We start from the raw sequence: 22,864 nt of genomic DNA on the forward strand, positions 1-22,864 counted from the left end.
TCTCAATGACCTATAGGAGACATCAAGTATACCAACTTAAACGTAATAAGAGTTCCAAATGGAAAGGAAAGAGAATGGGCAAGGAAAAGTATTTGAAGAAATAATGACTGACCATGTCACAGTTTTGATGAGTGCATTAATGCACACATACAGGGAGCTCAGCCAATCTCAGTGAAAAAAACACTATGCCAAAGCGTGCATATTGCACAGTTCCAGTTACACAAACTATTTGTCGAAGGTAAATTTGTAGACATAGAAAGCAGAGGAGTGTTTGCTTAAGACTAGTGTGAGGAGAAGAGATTGAAATGGACATAGGAAACTTCCCAGAGTGGCAGAAATATCTAAAACTGGATTGTGATTTTGATTGCACCAACGTCACTCATACTCATCTGTGATTAGATACTTATATCTGTGCTGCTGCACAATTTAGTCCAGGCATCTATCCAGTGTGGTCCTCGCTACTCTACATTCTGTTTCCATGTCTGTCCTACCACTGGAGTTTAATCTCCTAGAAAGCAGAAGCCATGTTTTCCTCTGCTTTATGTACTGAATACATAGTACCATGTCTGGCACATTATAAGAATTTACTAGGAGTTCCCTTCGTGGCTCAGTGGTTAACAAACCCGACTAGGAACCATAAGGATGCGGGTTCAATCCCTGGGCTCACTCAGTATGTTAAGCATCTGGCGTTGCCATGAGCTGTGGCGTAGGCTGGCGGCTATAGCTCCAATTAAACCCCTAGCCTGGGAACCTCCATATGCTTTCGGGTACAGCCCTAAAAAAGCAAAAAAAAAAAAAAATACTAAAAGTATGATAATCTAAAATGAACTGAAATATCAAGAGATGATGAGATTTTACAGATGAGATACTCAGGCTTGTGGTGACCACAAATAGCAAAAATCATGGAATATGCAGAAAAGATATTCAGAAGTCCATCATTGTTTCCTGAATAACAATCAAGAGACACTTTATCAGGAGGCACTTGGTATTACATTATTTATCTTACAAAACAACCCAATGAGAAGAGTATTATTTTCACTATTTCACATGCTCACCGTGATTGTATCTGTCCATTTATGGTGATCATGCCAGGAAGCATCAGAGTTCAGATTTGGCCCCAGAATTCTCAGATGTCAAAGTCATTCCCTGCCTTTATATACATCCATTATTCCACACATATGCAAAATTTCCATTATGTGTGAAGTTCAGTTTTAGTCTGTATCCTTCCTGAAGGGTCTTTTGGACAACCGAACTGCAGGGGACCCAGGTTAGCTTGACTCATCCCAAACTGATTCAGTCATCAGAATACAGACCAAATCCCAACCAGTATAAACAGGCTGAGTGTGATCATGAATTTAGAGGCTCTGATACAACTTCCTCTCTGAAACAGACAGGCAGTTCCTCACTTTACCCACAGTCACCATTCTCACTGGGTCATTCAGGTGCTTTTCTGTCTCCAAGAATACTGTACATTAGTCATGTAGTTTGGATCATATTCTGAAGTAAATGGAATCTTGCAGAAACTTCCTGTGTGACACTTCCATGTCTGCCCTTTCAGTTGCATGCTTTCCTCTTATATACTTCAGGATTTTATCCACTGAGCTATTTCTCTCAACCCCTTCCACTGGCCACAGTTGGCTATCTCCCAATGCATCAGACTCTGACTTCACAGATCTCAGTAAGGCATTGCCCACAGCTTTATAATGTTTTTCCTTGCCAATTAATCATAAAGAGTCTTAGTTTTTTACTCCATAAAGCCTAATTCCAACTTGCTCTTCATTCTTTCTCTCATTACTCACTTTCTAACTCTCATGGATGAGCGTGCATGCTCACACACACACACACACCCTTGATGCCTCCTCTTCTTGCACAGTTCCATTTTTCCTTTTAAGCCTCATCTGCCCTTTGAGAATGGATTTCTCTATGGAAGCACTTGCCCCACGAAGATCCCCTAATTACTTCAGCCAGCAATAATCTCATTCTCCTCGGAATTCATAAACTTCTCATCTACTCAGATGCAATGGAATCTGTATGCTTTTTGAGAGCAACTGGCGTGTTGAGATCTGGCTTATTGTGTTCTTCTTTAAGTGTTGAATTAAATGTGTATGTGCACTGGCCTTTCCTATTTTTTTAGAGACAAAAGATCCAAAGCATGGGCATTGTTTCTACTTCCGTGTGTTATCCATGATGAGTAGCAGGAGGCCACACATACCAGGGGCTGCAAAAGAAATAGGTGGAAAGATAATGTTTAATACTTTGAGCCACCAGTTAGTTTGCTTGGAACACACTTCTCATATTCTAGGGGAAAGCTCTTTCTCTCTTTCCCTGTGTTCCTGCCTTACTCCACAGAATAGGGATTTAGAACAACACACAAGGAGAGGGGAGCTAGAACTTGCCATTATCTCCATGGATCTTTACTTCTCCTTTGGGTGTGGTTGGGGGGGGGATGATGCAAGGTCACTGGGTCACCATCCTGGCTCTGGTCTGATATTGCTGAGTATGCTGGTTCATCTGGCAGAAGATCTCTGCCCTGTAAGTCCAATGCACGTGAGAAATAGAAATTCATTTTTTTATTGGGTCCCAAAATGAATTCACCAACTCAGCTTTATCGACAATGAAGAAGATATTTTAGTCCTTGACATTTGCATATATTTTTCAATTTGTTAGAATCTGAGAGGAAAAGTGAGTAAAGAACCCCAACACATGTCAGAGAATTTTCAACACATCTTGATTGCAATGAGAAAAGCAGACATTGTTTCAAAATCACTCCCAATGATATTTGTCTTTATATCTTGGAAATCTGTATGATTCTTCATAGCCCATACTACCTTCTGAAGAGCTATTTTTGAACCTGTAGCTAGGAAGAACATTTTTTTTTATTCTAATATATAGCAGACCCAGAACCTTCACTTTTATGTCCTAACCAATCACAGAGTATCATTGCTAATTACACAGATGAAGCTCCTCACATAATTTAGTTCCATAGGATGTCACATTCAAGTTCATGGCAAAGCAGAAATAACACTGACTCTATATCAAAGAAATGCCCTTTTAAAAAGAAATCTTACTTTAAAATCTCTATGTCTCTTCCCATTATATGGCAAAGGGAGCTATGTCCAATCTCTTGTGATAGAACACGACGGAACATTTTTAAAAAAAGGAATGCAAGTAAATTCATGACTGGGTCACTATGCTGTACAGCAAAAATTGACACAATATTGTAAATCAACTATATCTTAATAAAAAAAATTTTAATATGTCAAAACATAATGTATATACAAAAAAAAACTCTACGTCTCTGACATGCTGACTATGGGTTTTGCCAGTCCCCATGGCACGTAGTAACATGTTCTATGATCAGAACTTGGGTTTTTTTGGTTGTTTGTTTTTGTTTTTTGGGGATTTTTTGTTTTGTTTTGTTTCTTTTTGTTTGCAGACCAGATATTCCCCTCCTCCAGGTGAAGCTGTACCCTCTGACTTGGATGAATGTCTTCTGGACAGGTATTCTGAGTCCTCATCATTACGTTTGTTGAAATAGTGCTTGTTTTGGGTCACTAGAGGAATAGCAATTCCATACAAATCTTTCTTGGGAAGTGCGTTCCTGGAATTGAATCCAAAAGCTGCTACCTATTGTCTGTGTGGACTTGGACAAATTATTTTACCTCTCTTTGCCACAAAACCTTGATGCATAGAATGGGAATGAGAAAATAAAATTTTCATGTATTTTTATAAGAATTAAAAGTAAAATCCTGGAGTTCCCGTCGTGGCTCAGTGGTTAACAAATCCGACTAGGAACCATGAGGTTGTGGGTTCCATCCCTGGCCTTGCTCAGTGGGTTAAGGATCTGGCGTTGCCATGAGCTGTGGTGTAGGTTGCAGATGTGGCTCAGATCCCGTGTTGCTGTGGCTCTGGCACCAGTAGGCTGGTGGCTACAGCTCTGATTAGCCCCTAGCCTGGGAACCTGCATATGCCAAGGGAGAGGCCCAAGACATGGCAAAAAGACAAAAAGAAAAAAAGAAAAAAGAAAAGAAAGTAAAATCCTGCACACAGAGCCTGCCTAATATGATGTACAGTTGCATTCATCACAGTTGTATTGCTTGTTCCTATTGTTGCTTTTTGTTGCACTTGTTAGGAAATCCACATTCAGAAAGACATACCCTTTGACAGCTCTCTAGATAGGCAGGCCCCAAATATCCACTGACCTTCATTCATCAATTTGTTAACATAAGATTATTCCCTAACTTTTCATTATAGCAGTCATAACAATGACAACTAGTCAGTCAATTCAAAGCTAATTTAATCATGATTGCAATTGTGGAAACTCTCGTTCTTAGTTGCATTTTTGTCTTGGAATTATGGTTGTTATTAATAATTCATACTTGTTACAACCATTCTTCCCTACCATCAATTTCATTTGTTACTAAACTGTGTGACAGAGGAATCCAGAACTATCAAGAAATATAAGCAGGAGAAGGGAGAGAATAGCACTGCTGTGATAAAGCCAGAAATGTAACAGTAACATTGAACCCAGGGAACCCCTGGCCTGAAGGAGCCCTGCAGGATACAGCGGGGGAGAACATGGGCCAGTGGGAGACCAGCACTAGGCAGCCCTCTGGCTGTATTCACACCTCTGTTCCAGGTAATTTCCAACAGGGAGTAGAATGGGGCCCGTGAACCAGGCATGGTTGGCCAATGCTGTGATTCTTTTTCAAATACTCCATTCCAATCTGTGAAGCCTGGGTGATTCAATTTCCCACGGTCACCTCATCAATAATCCCCATGCACCTTAATCCCCACGTCCCCTTAAATCCCCATGCTGTGACAGGATTTTTAGCAAATCATATAAACATACCTCGAAGAAAAATGTCAATCAATAGTACATAAATAATCCTTATTGATACATGCCCTTTAGAGCTCCAATCTCCTGGAGTGCCGTAAAGTTAGATCTGGTAGCTCTGTGTGCTGGTCAGCCAGACAGGGCTCAATGGCCCACAATTTTGAGAAAAATTCACTAATATGAATTATTAATGAATTCCCAGGAAAATCATCCCAGAGGGCTATTTCCTGCATCTCAAGATGGGTTTTAAATGTCACTGTTTTGAACTGTGTAGTATCTGACCAGTTTCAGTAAAATCATCTTAAGGGAAGCAGAATTCTTCTAAACCGAGAGGGATATTGAGCTTTTTGGGAAAATAAAAAAAAGCCAAAATCAAGGCGGTGATATCAAACACATTGTCTCATATTTTACTGGGGATATTTCAAATACTTGCCTATTAGGACAACACTATCCTGATGCTTCTTTAAAATATCTCTTTCTATCACCGGATTGCTTAGTGTTAGTCATAAGGGATGTTGGGTTTTTCCAAATGGTTTTTGTATTTCTGTAGGAACTCACATGTATTTGTTTTAATTCCTCATGGAGTTTTTGGGTGGCGGGCATACAAGGACAGATCCATAGCCCCAGCCATTCATTTTTTATCCCTTTTTTTTTTTTCCTTTTTATGGCTGCAACTGAGGCATATGGAAGTTCCCTGGCTAGTGGCTGAATCAGAGCTGTAGCCACTGGCCTACACCACAGCCACAGCAATGCAGGATCCGAGCATCGTCTACAACCTACACCGCAGCTCGCTGCAACACCGAATCCGTGACACACTGAGCAAGGCCAGGGATTGAACCCACATCCTCATGGATACTAGTCAGATTCATTTCCCACTGTACCACAACAGGAACTCCCTCTCCATTCATTTTTAAATGGCTTGTCAAAGATTTCCTTTTTGTACTGATCAGTTCAAGCAAATAAATTCTGTGTTGTTCAATAAAACTACCCTCATTTTCTCTACCGTTTTAGTATTTGGGGGCCTCTTTCTATATTAAGCATGGATCTCTGTTAATACTATTTTTTTGGATTTCCTCTCACTGGCCGTATCAATTGCTAAGAGACACATGGGGGTCCAAGTGTTCCAACTGATAGTAAGTCCTCCTTTACACTTGGGATGTCCCCTGGGAGAGGGACATCTGTAGCCCATGGTCCCTCATCATTAAGAAAGCCACTGAGGAGTTCCTGCTGCAGTGCAATGGATTGGTGGCATCTTGGGAGTGCTGGGACGCAGGTTTGATCCCCAGCCTAGCACAGTGAGTTAAGGATCCAGTGTTGCCACAGCTGTGGCTTAGGTGTCAACTGGGCTCGGATCTGATAACTGGTCCAGGAACTCCATATGCCTCAGAGCAGCAAAAAAAAAAAAAGCAAAAAAGACCAGTGAGGATTTCCCGTTGAGGTTCAACAGAAGTGAATCCAACTAGCATCCATGAGGATGGAGGTTCAATCCCTGTCCTCACTCAGTGGGTTAAGGATCTGGCATTGCCATGAGCTGTGGTGTAAATTGCAGACATGGCTCAGATCTGGCATTGCTGTGACTGTGGCACAGGCCAGAGGCTACAGCTCTGATTGAACCCCTAGCCTGGGAACCTCCATATGCTGCAGGTGCAGCCCTAAAAAGACCAAAAAAAAAAAAAAAAAAAAAAAAAGGAAAAGAAAACATAGCAATTTGAGAGGCTTTAAAACTCATTTTGTAAGAAACGCAAGACTTGCAGATTTGTTCAATAAGGATGTTCAGTTTAAAAAAATAAAGTGAGAGAAAAATCAGAGTCCTGTGGCCACTTCTGCCCAGGAAAATATAAATAATAAAGTTTACACAGTAAATGGATACACTAAATAGCAGCTCACGTATCCCTGAAGGAAAACTTAGTGGAATAAAAAATAGAACTCTGAAAACTACTCAAGATTTATCACAGAGACAACAAATTATAAATCATTAAAGAAAAATTAAACAGCATAGAAGATAGAATGAAAATGTGCAACAAAGCTCTAATGAGAGAAAACAAATATTTGAAGCAATAGTATCTGAGAATGTTCCAGAACTAATGAAAAATGTAAATCCTCCAGTTTGAAAATTCTATATCTTTCATCTGCATTTTAATGGTAAAACTGATTTTCTTGCTAGCATCTATGTTACAACATGCACCTAACAGAGTTTTTTCAAATTTCTTTATGAGAACATAGGATTTAAAAATAGAACAAGCTCAGTTGGTGTTTATTATTTCTAAAGGTATATTTTTATATTCATCCTCTCGGAGATCAGTAGTTGTGCAGGTGAAGAGAAAGCTAGATGGAGCTCACATCTCACCAGCTGGAGCTCTTCTTAGTGCCTCAGAGCAGTGGCAGCTTCCTTTGTTGAAAGTTTTATGAGTATTTCAGGGAGATAGTTATAATTAACCAATGTGAGGGCAATAGCAGCTCCATTCTGCATCATGATCGTGTATTGGGGCCAAGGCTTTATCAGCTTTTGGTAAGTTTGGCAGATTCCAATTTAGAACACTGAGAAATGATTTTCTACACTTGTGATTAAATGTGTTTCCTAATTAACAGATATTTGTCAGTGAAAATTAGAGAAGTTGCACGATGGAGGATAATGTGAGAAAAAGTATATATATATATATATTTATACACGTATGACTGGGTCACTTTGCTTTTGCTGTACTGTAAAAATTGATAGAACACTGTAAATCAACTATAATGGAAGAAATAAAAATCATAAAATTAAAAACAGAAAATTACAGAAGTTTGATAAGCTATAGCTTTTACACATTTGTCATGGAATTATTTGTATTGCTCCTTGTAAAAATGCCTTGACTCTTCAAAATTACATTGAGCCTCATTCTTTCTCAAAACAGGATTTCCCTACAATATATTAAAAAAAACTAAATTACAAACACATGAATGAGCAAAGCAAGCTGGGGAGAACTGGGTATTGTAGGGCAAAAGTTGTTAATCCGGGTAATTGTTAATCAGAATTGCTAAAATGGAGTTTCCTACATGGCTTAGCAGTAACGAATCCAACTAGTATCCATGAGGATGCAGATTCAATCCCTGGCCTCGATAAGTGGGTTAAGGATCTGGGGTTGCCGTGATCTGTGGTGTAGGTCGAAGACACAGCTCTGATCCTACATTGCTGTGGTTGTGGTGTAGGCTGTCAGCTAGCTGTAGTTCCAATTTGACTCCTAGCCTGGGAAATTCCACAGCTGTGGGTGTGGCCCTAAAAAGACCACCAAAAAAAAAAAAAAAAAATTACCAAAATGAACTGTAGCCAGTGGTTCCCAGAACTGGTAGGCCATCAGAATTAAGTGGGGTTCTTTGTCCCACAATGAACCATCTGAATCAAAACCTCTCAGTGGTGGGAAGGAGGAATTTTTATTTTTAATAATGTCCTAAGGACCAGCAAGATTGGCAGTGATTCTCAACCATGTTTCTCATTTGGAGAGCATTTTAAAACAACAATGTTCAGGCCACATGTCAAATCAATTAAACTAGAATTTTAGGGACTGGAACCCAGGCAGTGGCATTTTAAAAGTTCTTTGGGTGATTCCAAAATCTCAAAGAGATTGAGAACTATTATGTAGATAAAGCTATTGGTTCAACAATTCTATAAAACATCCAAATATTGTTTGAGTGGCAGTGAGAAGAAGCCCCATTTACCTCCGAAACAAGGACAAATACATTCCTGGAATTAAAATATTTAAATTGTGTTGAGTCCTTGCTCAGTGGGTTAAGGATCTGGCGTTGCTATGAGCTGTGGTGTAGACTGAAGACATGGCTCAGATCTGGCATTGCTGAGGCTATGGCATAGGCCAGGGGCTACAGCTTTGACTCAGCCCCTAGCCTGGAAACTTTCATATGTCACAGGTGTGGCCCTAAAAAGACCAAAAAATAAAATAAAAATAAAAAATAATATGTTTTTATCTTTTTTGTCTATCTCCTAATCCCACCAATGAGATGTTTCACCATTCCTTGCAAGATTTATAAGGACATGTATTAAAAGGCTACCACTTGTTTTCTTTTAGATATATACTTATAACCATGTGGTTAATAACCAGGCTTTTCCTAGGAGCAATTAAATGAACTTTTTTTAAGTCAATAAGTATGCTTTAGCAGAAAAATTAAGTTACTAAAATCATGAACAATTATCTAAGCATTTGCAAAATCTCTTTTAAGTGAAGTGTTAAAGAGGATTCAGAGAAACACAAGTATCCACAACTTGCCACCTTGTTCATGTTAAAGTATAATAATTTTTTTGTCTTTTTTAGGGCCACAACTGTGGTATATGGAGGTTCCCAGGCTAGGAGTCAAAGTGGAGCTGTAGCCACTGGCCCACACCAAAGCTCCTGGCAACATTGGATCCTTAACTCACTGAGTGAGGCCGGGGATTGAACCCACGTCTTCATGGCTACCAGTCAGATTTGTTTTCACTGAGACATGACGGGAACTCCAGGTACAATTTTCAAAAGTAAAAACATAATTGACATAACTAATGTGGGAACTAATATGATTATAAAGCGGGTTCAAATAGTATTTGAAAAGAAGGCTCACTGCAGGCAATTTAATAAAAGAATGCTAGCCTATGATGGCAAGTTATATATAGAATTCTAACATCCTGCTGGCCAATAAATTGTATCCTTGGGCATTATCTTTTCTACCAGACTATATTCATCTCTTTGAGTCAAAAATCTATAAGTTAGCTGTGACTTCATTAAGTCTGGGACCATTAGCTAGCTGTGAGCAAAGTCCATTCCCTTGGCTAATTTGGTTAAACTGTTTGCAAGGAGTATTGATGGATAAGCCATTCACGTCTGTCTTATGTTCAAGTTTTAAATAATTTTCTTATCCTCCCTGAATATATCAGCCTCAACTTAATTGTATTGTCCTTAAGCGACTTTCAATGGAAACATTTTACAAAGCTACGATAAAAGATGCAGCTGTCAGAGTTCCCATCATGGCTCAGTGGTTAACAAATTCGACTAGGAACCATGAGGTTGAGGGTTCGATCCCTGGCCTCGCTCAGTGGGTTAAGGATCAAGTGTTGCTGTGAGCTGTGGCATAGGTGGCAGATGCAGCTTAGACTCGGATCCTGCGTTGCTGTGGCTCTGGTGTAGGCCAGTGGCTTCAGCTCTGATTAGACCCCTAGCCTGGGAACCTCCACATGGCGAGGATGCGGCACTAGAAAAGACAGAAAGACAAAAAAAAAAAAGATGCAGCTGTCTTGGCACTACTAGCATGAAACCCATGACACACATAAATGGGACCACATTCCCTGACTCGGCCTTAAACATCTTCACTTGGTGCAAGGCAGCTGCTACCTACCTACCAATTGTCTGACTTGGTACAGGTGACCAAACCTCCTCCTAGGTAAGTTTAAAGGTGTAATTTAGATCCTGGGGTTGTTGGCAGTCTGTGATATTACATGGAGTTAAATATCACCCTCTTAGCTTTCTTTCTGCTGCCAACTCCATTGGAGAAAGCTTGTGTTTGTAAATGCAGAACTTAGGAAGGCAGACTTCAGGCTTCTCTCTTGTTTTTTTGGGACTCAAACAACCAAAGAAATGAAAGAAAATGCCAGTGACTAAGAGGATTGGTTTGCTGCAATTTTCAATTTTCCACTAATCATGTTTTCTGTGTATTAGGGCACGATCTTCCTGATGGGTAGCTTAGAGTCCCAAAAAATTAAGTTTCTTAGTAACACTTTAGAGTAACTGATTAATAATGCTACTTTATTAAGTAGGTTGTACTTATATATTCCTTATGAATTAAAAATTATTGAGTTTCCTTCCCACTGATACTTTGTCTTCCTCCAGCCTGGTATCCCCCTCTTTCCTCACTGCAGTAATTCCTCCTACTTTCCTCCCCTTCAGCTCTACCTTCTAGACAAGCCCCCCACCTGCACCCTACTCTGCTCCCCAGTACCCCCTTTGGGACCCACCCTGTCTCTCCACATTCTCCACCACCTTCTCTAGCTTTGCCTGCAGACACGGTTCACTCAGATTTCTCATCCAGACTGGATTGACTCAGAAAGTTGATTGCTTAGGTCACTAGAGAGCATCTCAGAATTGTCCTGCAACTATAGAAAACTCTAAACTTACACATTTCCCCATTAACAAGAGGGTAATATATTATTATTCCATGTTTTAGGGTTGAACTTTGACTAACAGTAAGAAATAATCACAGAACTGATAAATAATAAAACTGCTGGGAAAGCCTAAGATAGACTATGATAAAGGCAGTCACGGTTGTCAATGACTAAGAACTGACTTAAGTCTTCTCGAAAGGATACCAACCTAAGTGTCCATTTACAAATCTCCTTAAATGAATTTTGAAGAAAATAACCGTCTCTGGTTTAACTAGGAAACGACTATAACCTCATACTGAAAACTTCAAAGCACATCACACCTGCTCTAATAACATTTTAGAACCAGTTGGAAGAAACGGTTTGGAGCTGATTAAATCCTTATGATGCTATTCATGATTTGGCATTGCAGGATTAAGCTTAATGAATCTCTGAAGGCACCTCCACCACCCCAGCCGTGCAGCACAGATGCAATATGTGAGCAGGCAGCAGGCACTGCCTGGGGAACATCCTTACTCAGACAGCCAATGAGGGAATGAGGGAGCTTAGGGGAAAGATTATGCAAGGAACTATTTTAAGTCTGCTGTGTCTCCCTAAATTAAAATATAAATAAATAAATAAGACTGGATCCAAGCCAACAATCTAGCTTCTGACCAAAGGCAACTCTGTGGAAGAAAGCACTCACTGACCCAGAAAGTAAAAGTCCTGTGAACTATGAGCAATTGCTCTAAACCAAATTTACCAACTCAACCTGCTCAACTGGAAGTGGGGAACAAAAAGCAACCCACATCCAAATGCAAATAAGTCTATAAACAGATGCTCAGACTCACTGAAAATGCAAACTGGATAAGAAGAAAACATTTTTCACCCATCCTATTGGCAGAAAAATAAAATCATTAATGAGCTTGGATAACAGCAAGAATCAGACAAGGGCACTCTTCAAAAAATATTGGTCATTCTATAAATGGTGGCAACCTCATAGCAAAGCAGTCTTACTTTATGCATCAAATTTTAAAATAGGCCTGCTTTTGATTGAGCAATTTCCAGTTAGCCTTAAATGTAATCACATGTGAGCATATGGAGCCATATACATAAATATTTATTGCATCTATCAATAAGCAGGTGCTTATAGAGTAGACCCTACATCTTATCTTGGGGACTGTTCAAAAGAAAGACTGTTTTAAAAGAAATCTAACAATGTACAGAACCTATAGCAATGGAAATGATGAGAGTAGACAGATATAATAAAAATATGCTGGAATGACTATATCGATATCAGTATTGAACAGCAAATATTTGTAACAGGTATGTAGGATTATTTTATAATTATAAGAGAAGTCGGTTTCTCAAAAAAGCATTACAATCCTAGATGTTTATGCACCTATAACAGATCTCCGATGTACGTGAATATATAACTGAAAGGGGAAATAGAAAAATCCACAGTAATATAGGGAGAATGCAACACCTCTATCTCGCAACAATTAATGGAAAAAAATAGACATAATCAGTGAGAATATAGAAGATTTAAACCATACTATTAATCATTTAGCTCTAACTGGCATTTATGGAACATGCCACCCAACAACACAATACACACTGTTGGCAATTGCATGAGCCCCTTATCTCTAAAAATTTTGAGGATTTTTTTCAGCTCTGGAATATTTTCTTCTATTATGCCTTTGATTATTTCCACTACTACATTTTCTTTCTTCTCTTTCTGGAACACCTACTAGTTGCATCCTAAGTCTCTAGAAATAATTCTCTATTTTTCTCTTCCACATTCGTTTGTTTCATTTGTTTTGTTCTTGCTCTAAGTATCGTCTCAACCTTTATTTCAACCCTTCTATTGCAATTTTATTTAAGAAGTAATTCTTAGTTTCCATGAAATATTTGTTCTCTAACTGTTCTAGTCTCTCGTTGTTCACTAATAACAGCCTGGTTTTTTTGTTTATTTCATTTGCTTTTTGAGGCTGCACCCGTGGCATATGGAAGTTCCCAGGCTAGGAGTCCAATCAGAGCTGTAGCTGCAGGCCTACACCACAGCCACAGCAATGCCAGATCCAAGCCATGTCTGCGACCCACACCACAGCTCACAGCAACACTGGATCCTTAACCCACTGAGCGAGGCCAGGAATCGAACCCATGTCCTCATGGATGCTAGTCAGTTTTGCTAACCACTGAGCCACAACAGGAACTCCAGAATATAGCATCTTCTCAATTCTTGGTTATATAAAGGATTCTTTTGCAATTCTCATTTTAAATTTTGTATTGTTTTGTTTCCCTGTAGCTGACTTTACTCACATGCCCCTTAATCCTGGAATGTCCAATTATTTGTAAATGAATGTTCTACTGGATGGTAAGAGTTACTGGTGGGCTTTTCTCTGACATCCCTAGCCTCTTTGAATGAGTGGGCCTGACAGGAAGCTCTTTGTATGTAGGCAGGGCATGTGGACAGGCAGATTTCAGCTACAATCTGGAGTAGGAGAGGCCAGCATGTAGAGCTGTTCTGCACTGAGTTCATTAACAATGTCCAGAGCTCTCTCTCTTCCCCATTCTGGCTTTCCATACTGTGGGTTGTGTACTCCACCTTGACGCATCTGCAGAGTGCCCTAGGCTCTGGATCCCTCTGCTGTGGGTCTTCTGCCACAGTTGTCCCTCTGATATCAAGAAATTCACCCCAGTCACTGGTCTGCAGATACCCTTCCCTCCTATTTGTATGTTTGATGAACGTGCTCTTCTGTACAATTTTTCAAGCTTTGTTCTAATCTATAAATAGTTAGCAGGCAAAGAGGAGCCATATAAACAAAGAGTCTTTTCTGAACTAATGAGCGATAATCATTTTTCCTGGATTAGAATTATGCTTCCCTGCATGGCTCCAAAAAACTGCTCTTAGTTGCAGGCCAAATAGAAACTTGCTCTTAAAAAAAAAATACTTTAATTCCAGCTAAATTTAGAGAATAGTATAATTTTAAGTGGAACAGTTGATCAGATTCAAAAGTATCTTTTATTAATTATGTTCTCTGAAGCTACCTTTGTCTTAACGCTTTGTCTTTGTTCTTTCTTAAGTCATTTTGAGGTTGCCATATAGAATATAAAAAGCTAAGTAAGATATAGGCTATATTAAATATACATTGCTTTATAAGGAAAATTATACTTTTAAGGTTATCCTTCTTTTGGTGGGATGAATCATCCTAACAGTAAAAATTTTTTCTTTAGTCTTGGTTGTTCAAGTATTATGATCACAATTAATTAACTAATTCTGGTTAAAACTGTGTCTAGCCTGATAATATCAGCAGTAGAAAGGGAATTTGACTAGCAGGTATGAGATCGCCTTTTGATTTCATCTCTACTAATGACTCCCTGTTGCTGCTTTACTAAACAAATGCTAATTTTATCAAACTAAATCATATGTCAAAATAGCCAGAGGGCTATGAATTGTTATAGTAACAAAATATTTATTATTTTTGTTGTTATTATTCATGTTACTAATGAGGACATAATTTTACATGACTGACTTTTTTTTTTTTTTTTACTATTTCCATACATGCTTATTTTCAAACTTGTGCAAATAATGTGATACTTATATTAGAGATAAGATAAAATTTAAGTTGCGTTTTCCTGTCATTAGGTAGTAATCAAGAACTATCCATCAGGACCATACAAAATAGGGCATTCCACAAGTATTTGGACCAAACTAGGAAAGTTTTTCTTTTTTATATATTTTGATATAATCTGCTTTTTCAGATTTGTGGCACACATTGGATTGATGAAAATAAGAATCAGCACTATAGCAGGACATTTAGAGTCAGACTGCCCGAATTTAACTCCTGACTCCCGAGTCACGTGACTTCACAAGGTACTAAACTTCTCAGCCTCCCTTCCTTATCTGTAAAATGGGGACAAGCGTATCTAGCCCCATGGATGGTGGTGAGGTTGGAATAAATTAATTCATGTACAATGTTCAGAAGATTCCCAACAAGTGGCAAGCACTTAATAAGCTATTCTTACTCTTGTCATCATTATATTTGTTGTGGAGTAAATTACCTGAAAACAATTCTTCATAAATAGTGTACAAAGGAATTCTTATAATGACTTTAGTGGTGATTAATCATCTTATGACCCGTCCTCATTTGAATTAATTCCTTAAGCTTAGGTGATTAGCACGGTGTCCTTATTGGTACAATTGCAGTTGTTTTGGACGTTCCTGGAAGGAGTAGGTTGGTAAATCTCAGCACCTTTCCGCAAATAGGACACAGGAAACTAGGTGCTCAGGTGCTATGCCTGCTGACCCTGCACCTTCCCTTCAGGTTGCAACCTTGACCAGGTATAAGTCCTGGCAGCTGAGCCTGCCCCTAGAATCTGGGGTGTCTCCTTCAAGGAAGAACTTTCACACCATGTGCTCCAGGGTTCTGGGAGAAATCAGTATGGACTTTATACCAGCTCTCTAGTCCCTATTTGTATCTTTGACTGAATGTACACTGAAACCTGCTCTCATGGAGACTTATTTCAGGGGTGCCAGGGCTGCAGAGGTGGGAGCTCTAAATGACAGCCCCAACTGATGCTCACCAAAATAACCTGCCATCTTCCAGAATACCAAATTGCCAGGGACCAGACAGCCACTTTCTCAGACTCCATACTTACTTTGCTCACGGGGAGTTTTCATAGATACCCTGCAACATCAGTGGCTCCATTTCCCATTTTATGGACAAGGAGCCTCCGGTCAGAGAGAAGCAGCCCTTTCACAGGGAGACCAGATTGATGAATGAGCAGGATTTGTACCCAGGTATGACCAGGAACCCCAAGCGCTTAATCAGTGTACTATTTCTTAGTCACACAATGCTGATACCTCGTGGGCTATTTTATAGCCTCTCAAACAGTGGACTTTTGTTACCACTTATATTAAACAGATTAAATGATATGCATAGATCTGCTGCTATGTTTCTATGAAACACATCCTTTTATTTTAGGAGGCGCTTGCTCTCTGAACAGGCTTTATTCTTTTCCCCAAAATGGTACTTGATTCTGATTCATGTAGCACATTCATTCACTTTAAATGTTGCTGCGGTTATCTGCTTCCTTAGAGAGGTTTCAGCTCACCTTAGTTTGGACTAGGGTAATATCCTTAGTAAATTGTTAAGTAGCTGAAAAGTCTTTCTTGTTTAATCGTTGAAAGCAAGAGAGAATACTTCTTGGCCCAGTATCATTCAATTAACTCAAGTGGGATAGGTCTGGGAACCCCTCCCACTGTTTTGTTTTAACACCCAGCTTTATGCTGCAGGGAAGGAAATGATTAATCTTGTTTTTATGTTCTTTCTTGTGCACAAGAAGAGAACTCTATGGATCATTTTCACAAAAGGCCAACCCGTATCTTCTTTGCTAGTCATTATTTTTTTCATCTTGAGAATCAGATCATTTAATGTCTCTCTTTTGCTGGACAATTCCATGAAGGGTTTTCTGAAGCAGAACCTCCTAGTAGGTTTCCCACTAGCACAAGTAAAAGGTATTAATTATGAAACCTCTATCTAGTTAGTGTTTGGAGGAATGTGAAACAGGAGGAAAATTATGGGCTTTTGTTCTCAAAAATATTGTGAGGACATGCAATAATTTTTAATTTGCATGAGTGGAAAACCAGAGGAATAGGTGAGTCGTGACAAATAATCTATGTTTAAAGTCAGTTATATTTAAAGATACTTCAAGCAACGGGAATTTATTTAAGGCTGCATGGACATATGGTGTAGTTCAATTAAGTCTTTGGCATTTGCTTAAATATGGTTACCGAACATGTCACTTAAAAAAACAACCTGCACTAAAAAATTACTTACACAGAAAGTATCTGCCCGTGGGTAAATTGTGTGTGTGTGTGTGTGTGTGTGTGTGTGTGTGTGTGTGTGTGAAGTAATTATCCTGGCTAATTTTTTTTTATATACAGAAAAAATTAAAGTCAATTTCCTGAATGCCAGCTTGATTTTATCCCACGGAGAATGTGCACAAGAACCTAAGAGGGTTTGAAAAATGACCTCCTTTAAGGGGTATGGTGTCCCCTTTTCTGTTTCAATCCTGCCATGGTCTCCCCACCTCAAACAAACTAGATACGAAACCTCACGATGGTTTATGAGGCTCCAGGTGACTCGCCCCCCCACCCCCTATGAGCTGCTTTACTTGGTCTTCTCTGTGCTCATTCTACTGCAGCAGCACTGGTATCTTTGCTGATGCTTGAACCCAATAGGCAAAGAGTGTTGCAAACACCATCTGAAAAGCTCTTTCCCCACAGAGCTGCCAAGGCCCCCTTTTGCAACAATTCAAGTCATAGTCCAAGTTGCATAGTCTCCATAAGGCCCTTCCCTGACCAAGGATTTACCATTACAAACTCTCAATATTCCTCATCTCTTGTCTGCTTTATTTCTGCACATTCTTACCTATTACATATTTCACTTATCACACGGATTGTCTGCTTTCCCTCTCAGAATGGGAACTTGAAGAGAGGAATTTCTAGCTTCTTTACTAACTGCTATAGCCACCATACCTGAAATAGTACCTCACCCACAGCGGGAACCTAATGAATATCGCTGAATGAAAAAAGGAATTAATAAATCCAAATCTATGTTATTTTCACATCCACATGATTCATGGTCTTTTAATATCTTTGACGGGAAGAAAGCTAATTAACAATGTCTGAAGCAATAACAGGAAAGGCTACTTTTTAGGGGAAAAAAAAACATGAGCTTAAGAAATGAAAAGAATAATAGCAAAGAGAATTTTTTAAAGGTTCACAGAACTAAATGTTGTAAATGTTGTGAAAAATTGACAATTTTAATAACAAATGGAATTCCATCCATAAGCACACTTGTTTCAGGTGGATGCTTTTAACCATCTTCTAGGAATCAGTAGAGTTTCCTTCCGTAGACAACTAGATAACATTTTGAATTCTGGAATATTTGATTTCTAGGTTATTCATTGCAAGCCAAGCTAATCAACTAGCCTCAGTAGGTGGCTTAAAATTTGATTCACCTTTTCTGGGCCAAGAATGCCCAGAAACTCTTCATTCTACAAAATATGTGATGCGAATCATTTAGAAATTATTCTCTCAGTTGTCCGAGGGAGTAATTTATTAGGATTAAGACATCATAGGTATGGCAGTTGATGTCGTGGGTCCGCGGCAAAGACCTCAACTAGTATCCATGAGGACTTGAGCTTGATCCCTGGCCTCGTTCAGTGGGTTAAGGGTCCGGCATTGACTGTGAGCTGAAGTGTAGGTCATGGACTCAGCTCTGATCCAGTATTGCTGTGTCTGTGGTGTAGGCCGGCAGCTGCAGCTCCATTTGACCCCTAACCTTGGAACTTCCATATGTTGCAGGTGCAGCCCTAAAAAGACAAAAAATAAAATAAAATAAAAGAACACCAAAGATATGAGCAAGTCATGATCTAGTAGGTTCTGGTAGGTTCCGCTGGCTTTCCAAAAAGATAAGCATGATGAGAAAATGCCAAAGACCATGAAATTAATGTGTTTTGTCCTCTTCTCTTTGAGAGCGTTGGCACATCTTTAGCCTGATCCCAGTGTTGGCACATCCTTAGCCTGATCCTGTACGAAATAGAGAGGGTAACACCTGCCTATGGATAGGCAAGAACATTAAAGGAGATAAAGAATGAAAGGTCTACAGTGTTATACAGATTCAAGGATTCAGTAGGATAGAAATGGAGAAAGAAGAGACGACCTTAAAAATACAGATGTCACTTTGTCATCCATGATGAAATATATTTTCCAAGCCTCAGACAAAAACCTGGATGTTTTCTACAATCTGGGTGACAGAAGGGTGATTGGTGGTAAAATTAGATACATTCTAGGAAGCACTTCTAATCACGACTGAGCAAATAATCAAACCTACTCATATGACTAACACGGTAGTCAGAAGCACCTACCTGACTTGTGAAAAACGTTAGCCACTGAAACTGAAATTCAATATGAATTCAAAAGACTGAGGCTCCCCTACAGGTTTCTGAAATGTCAAAACTCTGTGATTTAGGAGCAGTGTAGCCAAGGGAGCATTGCATGTGAGTGGGTGTGAGAGTGGGATTGTGCCTGAGCATGTGTGAGGGGTGAGTATGGTCTTGTGTGAATGTGAGTATATGTGAGTGCAATTATGTGTGTGTGTATATCAGCATGTGTGTGAGCACATGCGTGTGCATGACTGTGAAACTTGTGGGCTTGAGCAAGAACACATGTATATGGGTGTGAGCATGAGTGTGTGTCTGAGTTTAAACATATAAGTGACTGTGTGTGTGTGTTCTTTGTTTGTTTGTCTGTTTGTTTTGTTTTTTTGCCATTTCTTGGGCCGCTCCTGTGGCGTATGGAGGTTCCCAGGCTAGGGTTGCAGCCACCAGCCTACACCAGAACCTACACCACAGCTCACGGCAACACCGGATCGTTAACCCACTGAGCAAGGCCTGGGATCGAACCCGCAACCTCATGGTTCTTAGTCGGATTCGTTAACCACTGTGCCACGACGGGAACTCCTGTGTGTGTGCGTGTGTGTGTGTTGTTAACTCCCTATTTTCCCTCTGTCCTTAAACAGAGATGGCAGAGGAGAGCAACGCCATCTCATGTACCAGCAGAGGAGAGTCTTTTTCACAGATGAAAATATTTATTCTCTGACAAATAAAATGTAGTAAGTAAAATTATAAAATCAATGTGTGCTACAAATGTGAAAAAGAATTCTCTTTTCCAACTCAGTGACACACAAAAAAATAGTCCAATATACAGCAGCTGCCACAGCCACAGCACTTTAGCCAACTCTCCATGTCTCATGAATTCAGATTTTCATGTCTGACTCTCTTCTCCCCTGAAGGAAATCAGAACTTCCTTTGTTTATTTTTAAGGTTTTATCAAAGTATAGTTGATTTACTGTATTGTGATAATTTCTGCTGTGCAATAACGTGATTCAGTTAGACATGCAACCATCCGTCCTTTTTCAGATTCTTTTCCCACACAAACCATCACAGAATTTTGGGTAGTGTTTCCTGTGCTATATAGCAGGTCACCTTTGGCCAATCATTCCATACACCTCAGTGTGCATATGACAATTCCAACCCCCCAGCCTATCCGTCCCCCCACCTGTCCCCTTTGGTAATCATAAATTTGTTTTCAAAGTCTATGAGTCTGTTTCTGTTCTGCAAATAAATTCATTTGTATCCTTTTTTTAGATCCCACATACAAGTGATATCATATGATGTTTGTTTTTCACTGTCTAACTTCACTTAATGTGATAATCTCTAGGTCCATCCATGTTGCTACAAATGGCATTGTTTCATTCTTTTTTATGGCTAAGTAGTATCCCGTTGTGTATATGCACTACAACTTCTTTATCCATTCTTCCACTGATGGACATTTAGATTGCTCCCAGGTCTTGGCTATTGTAAATAGTGCTGCAGTAAACACTGGGGCGCATGTATCTTTTCAAATGATGGTTTTCTCCAGATAGATGCCCAGGCAGAAATCAGAACTTCTTAATGGGTATTACACCAGAGTTCATGGCAGTGAAATGTCATGATGTTTCTCGGAAAGCTGGAATTTCTATTCTTTAAAGCTGTTACCAGAGTTCCCGTCGTGGCTCAGCAGAAATGAATCTGGCTGGTATCCATGAGGATGCAGGTTCGATCCCTGGCCTTGCTCAGTGGGTTAATGATCCAGCATTGCCTTGAGCTCACTGTAGGTTGCTGTGGCAGGCAGGTACAGCTCTGATTCAATTCCTAGCTTGGGAACCACCATATGGCCCTAAAAAGACCCCCCAAAAAAGAGCTGTTACTAGAAGATCTAAAATACACAATCAAATTTTGACAGTTTGAGGGAACATCAAAATAAGTAATAATAATAAAAAATGCAAAGTTAAACTGATGGGGTCATAAACTCATAATGACCCAGAAAAGATATCAAATGGAACGATAATAAAAGGATGAATATGATAAATACCTTTAATTTACTTTTTTTTTTCTTTAGGACCGCACCTGTGGCATATGAAAATTCTTAGGCTAAGGGTCTAATTGGAGCTATAGCTGCCGGCCTATGCCACAGCCAGAGCAATGCCAGATCCAAGCTGCATCTGCTACCTACACCACAGCTCATGGCAATGCCAGATCCTTAACCCACTGAGCAAGGCCAGGGATCAAACCCACATCCTCATGGATGCTAGTTGTGTTCATTACTGCTAAGCCACAACAGGAACTTCTACTATTGATTTTTAAAAGATGGTGGATATTTATGCATGTGGCTATTTAGTTTTATCTGTTTCATCTGTGTGGATGGCCAACCAGAGAAATGTGAATAAGCCAAGTAAGTCCTGGGAAAAATAGAAACACACCCAGAATATTTCTACTGAACAAGTGATGTAGGACAGCGATTGCCCCAGGTAACCAAGTAGATTTCATCAGAAAATCACAAGCATAAAAGCAGTCACAGAGTTCTCATCGTGGCTCAGTGGTTAACGAATCCGACTAGGAACCATGAGGTTGCTGGTTCAATCCCTGGCGTTGCTCAGTGGGTTAAGGATCTGGCGTTGCCATGAGCTGTGGTGTGGGTGGCAGATGTGGCTCAGATCTGGTGTTGCTCCTATTTGACCCCTAGCCTGGGAACCTCCATATGCCATGGATGCAGCCCTAGAAAAAGACAAAAAATAAATTACTTAATTAAATAATATAAAAGCAGCCACATCTGAAGCAGTACTGTGCAAAGAAATACCATGTGAGCCACATGTGTAACTTAAAATGTTCTAGTGATTCCACTTTTTAAAAAGTGAAAGGAAACAGGTAAAATTAATTTTTAACAACTTATTTCATTGATTTCAATACACCCAATGTACATATATATATACACAGATTGATGAACATATGTACATGTGATATAATGCACCTGTTCACAGGAAATAAAATATGTCATGAATACATTTATGTGAAAATCATGATTTATACACATACATTACCATTCTCACATGTGGCACGAGACACATTTCAAGTGCTCGAAAATCATGGGCGGCCAAGCAGGCTTATTCCTTTTCTTAGGTGAGTCATAAAGACACAGGCATCCCAGAAAAAGCTTGAGAAATATCCATAGGAAGGAGCCATAACAGTGAAGAAGAGGAAGCAAGGACTCCACAATAGTTTATTGTCCTGGTCATAGAAAACTTGTGTTCAATATTTATCCTTGGCCTGTTTTATTACAAGTTATCTTTTCCCTGCCTTTCAATTTGGCTTTAGACAATGTATACGTGTTTGCAACATGTGTGTATGTGTATGCACGTGCATTTATCTATATGATATATATATTAATAAAATGTACACTGCAGACTTATCAAATCATCTGGAGGATGAAGGAAGCTTGTGGAGTAGGGGAGAGTCTATTAATCTAGTTTGCATAAGAGTTTCTTTGAATTTCTAATCATTCAGTCAAACTCTCCTAACTTTTCAGAAGTCTCACGCCTGGGCAATCCCTGATGGCTAAATTATTTACCCTGAAGTATTTTTTTTTTTTAATAATATTTGAAGACAGTTGGAAACGTATCCAACTTTCTATCATGTGACAACTTTCTCAAATGCAGGTGTCCTCGGATCTGACCTTCAATGTAGTGTCAGTTGACCAGCAGGCTAACTTGAATCTACCACTAGCTACTTCTCTTTACTCAATACACTCTTTTAAAATCATGGCGAAAATGTATTTACAGTTTAGCCAAGTGCTATTTCTTTATACTTAGCAACATGTAGGGCAATTTATCAAAGTAACAGCAACTCTCTTGGAAGTCTAGAAGCCTTCAATTCATTATTTGTAAAACGGAACCAAAGCAATACCTTACAGTGTTAGTGGGGATACAAACTTCTCTTAATCAGAAACCAAAGAGTCCTAAAAAACACAGGCAAAGCAGAGG

This window comes from Sus scrofa, chromosome 14, assembly GCF_054392235.1.
Source record: "Sus scrofa isolate SSC_HxYL_T2T_F1_AM1 chromosome 14, Sscrofa_HxYL_maternal_Yorkshire_Landrace_v2.0, whole genome shotgun sequence".
NCBI classification, from domain to species: domain Eukaryota; kingdom Metazoa; phylum Chordata; class Mammalia; order Artiodactyla; family Suidae; genus Sus; species Sus scrofa.